General features: G+C 44.6%; 1 protein-coding gene across 2 annotated transcripts in view; it reads left to right on the top strand.

Moving 5' to 3' along the window:
- Positions 1–277: 277 nt before the first annotated feature.
- The window catches only part of YES1 (YES proto-oncogene 1, Src family tyrosine kinase), a 50481-nt gene continuing 43722 nt past the window's right edge, over positions 278–7036 (top strand). The window contains exon 1 of one of the 2 annotated variants that reach the window (XM_084216981.1): positions 278–676. The gene's annotated coding sequence lies outside the window, so the exon portion shown is untranslated. Of the gene's footprint in view, positions 677–2370; positions 2390–7036 lie in introns of those variants that run through there. The other variant, XM_084216982.1, reaches the window with a different exon arrangement.

The following is a 7036-nucleotide window of genomic DNA, read 5'->3' as shown; positions in this document are numbered from 1 at the left end:
TTATTTTTGTTCGCTTTTCACGCACAACGCCGAAAAGCTCCGCTGCCGGAATCTTTCACGTTCAGCTTCTCTGGCAAGTGAGCCTCACCGAGCTCACCAGCCCGGCACGGCACGGCACGGCGGGAAGATCTACCCCGACCGGGGTCCCCGCGACCCAAGGCCGGGAGTAGGCGGCCGCCCTCGAGCGAGCCGCGGGGCAGGGCAAGCTCCGGCTCCCTCCCCGCCGCCCCCGCGCCGCCCCGCACGCCTCCACCATGTTGTCTCGGTGCGCAGCGGCGCGGAGGAGGGACCGCCGCCGCCAGCCCGGCTCCGCGGGGGCCGCCCAGCTCCTCCCCGCGGCCTCCCGTTCGGCCGCGGAGGCGCTGCCCCGGCCGGGAGGCAAGGCAATCCCGACCCGGAGCGCATGGAGGGAAACGCGGGGCGGAGGAGGGGCCGCGGTGCCCACCGGAGATCCCGGCCATAGGGGCGGGGAGTCTCCTCCTCCTCCTCCTCCCGCAGCGAGGCTCCAGCTCCCCGCACGCACCGGAGCGCTCGGCTCCCTCCTCCTCGTCCCTCCTCCCTTCCCCTCCTCCCCGCTTCCCTCCCTGGGTCGCCGCGGCTCCGGGAGGAGCGGGGGGGCCCCGCTTCCTTCCCTTCCCCCCCTCCTTCTCCCACCCGCCACGCCGAGGAGAGGCAGGTGAGGCCCCGGCCGCGTCCCCGCTCCGCCGCCCCACGGGAGCGGCGGCCGCGATGGCGGCGGCGGTGGAGGCGCTAGGCCCCGGCCGCCCGCCCCCGGCCTCGCCCCGCCGCCGCGCCCCGGGGGCGGGGGGCGTCCCGCACCCCCGGCCCCTTCTCCTCCGCAGAAACTTTCTCGGCAACTTTCTCCCGGGCTCAAGCTCCTGCCCGCGGGGCCGAGGGGTCGGGCGGGCGGGAGCCGGGCTGGGGTGGGCGGGCTGCGTGGGGCGGGCTGCGGGGAGTAAGTTTGTGGGGGAGGGCCCCGTGACCCCTGCTCGGCCCGGGCCCCCTCCGGCCCCAGCCCGCCGGGCGGCCGCGGGCGCTGCGGGCCGGCTGCTCGTCCCCCGGCGGAGGCGGCGTTCACCGCCCGGGCTGGTGCTCGGCGTGAGCCGCTCCCGGCTCCGCTCCCGGCGCGGGGACGGAGGATGTAAAAGGGCAAACGTTTAGGAGTCGCCTGTAGCTTGGCCTGCGTGGTTTTGTATTCTATTAATTTTTCTTCCCCCCGCCCCACTGTTCTGGTTTATATCCCATTATCGAGCCTGGAACATGACCGCTGTACATTTCTGAGTCATTAATTTGAATGTTCAATCATCACACTTCATCAAGGCTCCTTGTCTTCCTTAGTTAAAAAAAAAAATGTGTTGGACACACACAGGCCCCTTTTCCTGCGGAGTCTGCACGTAACTTTCTGTTCTCTGTGGACCCGCAGGCTTGATGTGCTTAAAGTTGTGTGCTCATACCAAGGGCTAGCGTGACTTCTCCAATATTCAGTATTACAAATATGTGAAGTTTATGATATGGTTATTTATTATATTAATATATGGGCTACTACGTGTCGTGTATGCATGTGGGTATGATCGTCTTGGCACTGGGAAAACTAGGACAGAAATATTTCTGAAGCTCATGTTGTATAGTCAGATGTACCTGCTGGATTTAACCCTAGGCAGAGGCCAGTCATTAATTAAAAATTAGGTTTTTAGATTTACTTAAAGTGGCAGAATGTTCCAAAACCAGTTTTGAAGCTTGGAGTGAGTGTATTGACAAAGAAGGTGTATTGCTTTTCACTTTATATAATTCATAGATAGCTGAATGATATTTCAGGCAAATTCTGCAAATACAAAAATTTACTTCAGAGTCTTTTTCTTTCCGTTTTGGAAAGTAAGCATTGAAGAGGGATTGAATTGCCTCGTCAGTTACCTTTGCAGTACCTCTGTTTGTAGGTATAGTTCAACCATAACCATGCTTTTGTTGGCTTCCTTTCCAAACAACAAAACCTCGCACTTCCACTCTTATTTCTGATGTGTATCTGTAAATTTAGTTACAGGAGGTTCCTACTGAGCATAAGCATAGAGTGGAGACTCTGTGTGTGTTCTGCACAGCCGGGGTGTTGTGGTTAATTTTGGGACAAGGTAGCATCTGTGATGGCAACAGGGACAGCAGCATGGGCACTGTGTTTCTGCTGAATTTCAAAGAAAAAGATCCTGTGGTACCAGGTGTGACAGTAGTTAGTAACAGCAATTGCCAGTAATTAATTATTCCTCGTGCTTTATTAGCTTTATTTCTTTAACAGGTGCAGCTCAAATAGAGCTATAATCTCTGTGTGCCTTCAGTCTCTCTAAGAACTCTTTTGGCTGTTTGAATAGTTCAAATAAATTTGGCAGCAGAGGTCTCCCAGGTGAGCAGTTTCTACAAAATTTCTGAAAGTAAGGAAGCCAGGTAGAACAGCACTTTTAACCTGCACACCAGAGAGTTCACGGCAACGCTTACCTCAAGCTGGAAATTGCTGCAGGAAATGGGGCCTCCCTGGTTTTGCTGCTTGCAGAGCTACTGGTCCAGTTTTCAATAGTTATTTAATAACTGAACCCCAGTACCATTCTATCTGGAATGAGACTGGTGAGCCCAAGGTAGCTTTAATCTGTATTTTGTATTACCGTGAGAGATTTTCAAGGAAATACTTGTTACTCAACAACAGTTCGTTGGGTACAAAACAAATGAGTGGAACTGAAAGTATACTTAAATTGCTCCATTTTTTTGAAATAGCTGGAAAAATACTTAATGTACTTTTGGTGTGCTGCATACTGTGTAATGGAATTATTGAAAAACTTTATATTTTAGGAGTTTTTATCAATATTCACATGACAGAGCAGAGAACTATTCTTCTGTGCCAAAGAAATGCTCTTTATTTTGAGCTTTGTGCCCTTCTGCAGCTCCTGAAGAATGAAATTGTCACTCTGTTCAGTCTGATAAATCATGGCTGTCATGTGACAGAGATGCAAAAGTCTGCAGTACATATCAGATTATGTGGTCAAAGTTTACTTTATGAACAGACTGCATGGTTTTACTTTTCCATATGCCCTACCTGTGGACAAAAGCTGTGCATTTTCAATAGATAATTCCTTGTGTTCACAACATTAGTTAAAAGAAATACACTCCTTCATTCATATTCCCTACTTGCATCCAGCTGTTTGGCCACGTAGTTTGATTACAGTTTGAGTAAGGTACCTTGATGTTAATTTAAACATTGGTGTCAGTACTAACACAAAAATGACTTTAGGAATGTGTCCTTATTCTGCTGTGTTGCATCAGGCAGCCTCTTTCAGGTAGGACACGTTCTGTGCATCCATACACAGCCTGTGGTTTCTGTGAAGTCCTCCTAAAAGGTTTCAGGCTTCTGGTGCTGAAAGTCCTGTGCCTGTGGATGGAACAGATTGATCCATGGGGGAGAGCTGCAGTTTCTCTAACTCCTGTAACAGAATGGGTTAGTTTTTGTCTTGGAGGAGCCACCTCCAAATACAAGTAGGTAACTCAGTCTCAGGATTTATTTCATTTCTGCTCTCCTTGAGAGTGCCAGTAGGAGGCTGTTATATAGTGATAGATTTTATGATGTGATAATCACTATTTTTTCTATTTTTTTTAAATACTGCTTTACAATTGCCATATGGGAACTTCTTTCAATCACTACAGTCCCTGGCTGCATTCACACCAGTGATTAGAGCTGTTGGGTTCCAGATTGTATCACCAATTGCCAGGTTTTGAAGGTAAACCTGGACAACTTCCCATGTGTATGCTTAGTTTAGTAGAGAAAATGTAATACTGAAAAGATGCTGTCAACTAACTGTAGGACAAGTTTAATTTTAGCTTATAAGAGGTCATTCTTACTGTCTTTTTCATTTATGGAGGTTTGTCCTTGATGGTGCCGGTGCATCAAAACAGAAACTGGCACCAAAGTTATTGAAATGAGTGGGACTGCACCCTTAGGTAAAGTTAACACACATGGCTGATTGCAGGATCAGAGATCAAGATGATAGTAACTTTAATGCTAGAAATTGAGTAAGTAAACACTGTTACTTATGCATGAGTTTTGTTCCTTTTAAACACATATTCTTTGAAAATGTTAAGGGTAGCTGGAAAAAGGATAGGAAATGCTCTCTGTTATCATTTTGGATAGGCACCACATAGAGCACTGGGTTTCATGCTGTGTCCTCTAAGTCAGTGGACCAAAGCCACGCACAGCTGAAATCAAGCCCTCAAGCTGGACTTCTAGCTAGCCCTGGCTTGTGTCCCAGCCCCACAGCTCAGTGGGCTACTGCTGTAGAGATCATCACTAACTACATTTAAGGCTGTGTTGACTGTTGTGGCCAAGACTGGGGTTTTGTTTTGATTTTTCTTGACTGTAGTATTAGGTAATGTTATAGAGCATGATTGGAGGACGCTGAGAAAGTAAAACCTCAGACTGGAATAATTTGTATTTTAGCTTCTTGACCACTGTTACTTGTTGAGTAGGGAATTGGATAACTTTTTTTGTTAACCTGGCTGTACTTTATCTTTGTATTATAGTACTGTTACATGAGACTTTAATAAGTAACAATATTGACTGCACCTATATCTTAAATCTTTATGTAAATTTTGAATTCTCATGGTGATACTGAACATCAAATAATTTAATTTGTCTTTCATTTCAGGGAAATTAAAAACTTCTATGGCTTAAAATGCTTCTGTGGTTTTCTTCACACCAGAGGTCTTGAGAAGTCTGGGAAAAATAAATGATTCTTCAGAAGTGATGAGCCCTTCTAGTTGAAATTTTAAGAGTTATCTAGACCAGATCTATTACAAGAATTAATAACTTTGTTTAATTCCATTGACAGTGAAGTTGAGTAAACACACCCACATAAGTAAATCTTTGTAGATCAGGGCCATTAACATTGTTTTAGAGAAACTTTCAGGAGAATTTTGTGGCATTAATCACACATTTAAACTCAGTCTTCATATTGGAGGAGTTTGATTTAGTAGGGTTAAGTTCCTTTGCACATGCCCAAAGCACGCTGTAGTGTTGCAAAACAGAGGCAGAAGTAGTGTTTTATTCATGATGTGAATTATGGAGTATAAATGCAGTCAGGCCTCAGGTATACTTCCTAGGACTGACAGCCCCTGTAGAAAAGAAGGGTGGGAGTGAAGGATGGTGTTCATGTTCCAAATGTTTGCCCACAGTTCAGGCAAACATTTTGATATTGCATGCAAACTTCAGAAATAAAATAAAGTATCTGGGCTAATGGTTATGAGATTTCAACCCTACCTAATGGCCTCACAATTGTAAGAAAAGGCAGTGCTTGTGCAAGGTATTTAAAGAGTAATTAGTGGGTGCTATGGATCTCTTGTGTATTGCAATTGTATAGCATTATAACTGTTTTGGCAGTCAGCCAGGAAAGGGAGACTAAAAACAAATTAATAGTGAACAATCCGGTTTTAATAAGTTACTTTAAGTATGGTTAGATAACAACATTAATATTTATGCTTGAAGTGTGACAAAGAAAAACAGGTCTCAGTTGTTATGTGTATCTTCTTGCTTTTCAAGAACATTTTATTGGAAACTAATATCATGACTGACACTTGTAACCACAGAAGAGTAGAAGAAAAACCCTCGAAAACCCTCCTTCTTTTTCTTTACATATTCTTCCTGTTTCTGGTTGATTTTTACCAGCTCAGCCTGTTCAACATAAATACTTTCTTTTGCCAGTAACAGTACCCCAAAGTCCAGAAGCTAAAAGACTGCACCAAAGACAGCATGGCCACGGGCTTTCCTAATTCTTAGGCTCCCTTCCTGAGCATCCAGTATTGCCCAGCATTTCAAATGGTGGGGGCCCGTGGTGAACCTCTGGTCTGACTCAGAGGTGTTTGGACTTGATGGGCTTCTGGTCTAATTCATAAAAACTGGCCTTTCAATAGGCTTAACTTAACATGTGCCTCACAGATGAACAATGCTTTTAACGTTTTAAAAGTATGTTTCACTGAAAAAATGAATATAGAATTAATGTCTAGAAAATATTCTTGTTTTCAAAGTGCACGTTTATACGAAACTAGCATTTGTTAGCCAAACTTAGTAAAGAAAACATTATCAAAACTGAGGTTGAGGGAGGAAATTTAAAAATAAATACAAAAGTTCTGTATTTCATTGTAAAGTGTTAAAAACAAATCACAATTAGTCATACATCTTTTTAGTGTTCTTGTGCCTCCTTTCTTTACCTTGACTTTGATCTGTTTTTCTGGAGGTCTGCGGTTTGAGACGAAAACCTTACATTACTGATGCCCAAACTGAGGTCTTCAGAAGAATATTGACAGAAAAAATATGTAGTGCTTCAGTTAGAAGTTGATCAGACTTAGTTTGTGAGAAACACAGAGTTAAATGTGACATTTATGTCTGAAATTTGTATCAAACAGGAGTCTTCAAACATCTTAAAAAATTACAGATCTGCACCAAACCTATCAGCAAGGTTCACATCTGTAGAGACACAGCATTTATATTCACGTGAAGACTAAGCAAGGGTGAGATGAAATGGGAGGAAAGCTTATAGTGATAAAAGCAAGTGGTTTGTGTCCTTCTTCCTGTACAGCTGAAAACAGAACATGCCAGTGGAACATTTTGCAACTTGTGGTGATTTGTTGATACGTGGTATTTAATGTTTGTGACCACTCTGATTGTGGTAGTTCAGTTGAAACACTCCACATTTCCTTAGAGGTGTGAACTTGTAATGATGCTCTGATGAGACCGTGAACGTACTTAGTGATGCAATTTATGGGCTCATAGGTAATCTGTCCTAATAGAAAATCCTGCAATACTTCAGTGACAGGTGAATGTGAAAATACAGATTTTCATCTTCTTTTTTCCTAATGCAAATTTATGCAAGGCTTAAATAAGTTTTGCAAGGCAAAGACTATTCTCTGCTCTGTGTGAAGACTAGCCCAGGTGAGTTGTGTATCATTCTTAAAAGAAGGCTCTCCCTTACTGAATAGGGATGGAAGACTTGTAGTTTTCTTGATTGTTTGG

The sequence above is a fragment of the Fringilla coelebs genome (assembly GCF_963513975.1).
Source record: "Fringilla coelebs genome assembly, chromosome: 1".
Lineage (NCBI taxonomy): Eukaryota > Metazoa > Chordata > Aves > Passeriformes > Fringillidae > Fringilla > Fringilla coelebs.
Note: the sequence above shows the minus strand (reverse complement) of the source record. Positions and strands in the feature narration are given on the sequence as shown.